This window comes from Populus euphratica, unplaced genomic scaffold (genome assembly GCF_000495115.2).
Source record: "Populus euphratica unplaced genomic scaffold, PopEup_1.0 scaffold1144.1, whole genome shotgun sequence".
Lineage (NCBI taxonomy): Eukaryota > Viridiplantae > Streptophyta > Magnoliopsida > Malpighiales > Salicaceae > Populus > Populus euphratica.
The window spans coordinates 37374-39255 of NW_011501003.1; positions in this window are offsets into that span (position 1 = coordinate 37374).

Here is a 1882-nt window from a genome sequence, read left to right on the forward strand (position 1 = left end):
TGCTTGTTTGAAAAAGAAGACCTGTTTGGCTGTAGCTGTTTTAGTAGTGGGTTTTGATTAGTTTTTTTTTTTTTTTTTCAATTGACACAGCAACCTAAAAATCTCAGCATATAATATTATTTAAAAAATATGAATGAAATAATATATTTTTATTATTTATTAAATATTATTATTTATAAATACAGTAAAATAATTGTCGCTGTAGACAAATGACAATCAAATATGTCGTGTTTTAAAAAATTGATAATTTAATATATTATATTTATAAAATGTAATATATTTTGAAATTTAAATTATCAAATTAAAAAATATAGGTAAAAAAAATCTATTTCTCTAAAATTTGTTATTTACAACTTTCTTTCTTTGAAAAACTCACTAATCACTTGTTCCCTCCTTACAACACCTAAAATATCAAGCCTATCTTACTTCGCAAGTATTCTATAATTTTTTTAATTGAAATTTTACCTTATTTTTTTTATCATGTAAACAAGGTAAATATATTATATTGCTATGAATTAGTGTTTGATTTAGTTAAAATAAAATCATTATTTAAAGTTTAGATTTAATTTAGAGTTTGTTGAATTAATGATAAATTAGTTATGAATACCATCAATTAAGATTATTTCGATATAGTTGAACATCAATTTAGAGTTTGTTAAACATTATATAGTTGAACATCAATTTAGAGTTTGTTGAACATTAAAATAAGTTAAATTAATTATTTCAATAAATTATGTATTGCATTAAATTTTAAGAATTTACTGTGAATTTTAGCAATTAATGTTAGGACAATACAATTTAGTTAAAGTTATGTCTAATTGACCGGAATCCAATTTGCTTCTTTTTTATATAATATCTTATAACATATTTATGTTATATCATTATAGTGTTATTATTATCCTGGTATGAACAATAGTATTGCATACAATGGTGGGAGTAGTTTGTTGTCAATGGTAATTTAGACATGTCATTTACGGAAATGAAAGAAATGATTTATCATGGAATTTGTTGAAATTATAATGATATTGATGTTGAAATAACTTGAAGGTGTCAAATTAGTGAACTTTAGTATTATCATGTACCGATTGCATGTGATGACAATTTTAAGACAATGATTGATTCTTTCATACAAAGTGGATTGAACATGATAATATTGTATATGAGTAGTCAACCATAATCTTTATGTTTATAAATGTCTCATATTTTGTCAATCCTTTAAAGTCAATTAATAAAGAAAAAGATAGTTTTATTATTAGATGATTTGCTAAAAAAGACATAGCATATGCAATGAAACAGGACATCATAGGAAAACACATCTTATTCGATAATATATGTATGACAAAACAAAGAAAAGTTAAAATATATAATGATACTTTTTCAAAGCATATTAAACTTGTCTAATTTCATATTAAACACAGGTACTCTTACATCGGATGTCAAACACGCAAGGTGACAGATCTTCTTCAAATGTTAGACAACCACATTACGACACTGACACTTGGAAAGCATGGTTATTTTTATAGAGTTCGAGTCACAATATATGTCTATCGGGTCCATTAACACTTCTATCTTGCGGTTGCAAGATTGACATCGATCAAAGGATGTTTTCATTGGGATTATAAGTATATTTAATTTCAATAAATAATTTCACTAATTAAAATTAAGGGTATTATATATTTATGTTGTTATATTTTAAATTGTTATGCCAGATGAGGTTATGATTTACGGTCAGACATATAAGTGAATAAAGCTACATGAGTGGATCTAGCCATATGTGTTTTAGATTGGTTTTTTATATATCAATTGTCTAGATGTGATATCCCACATCCGAAGCGAGTGTCCAGAGCTAAAGCTTTATGAGTAATGTTGGTCACTGACCTAT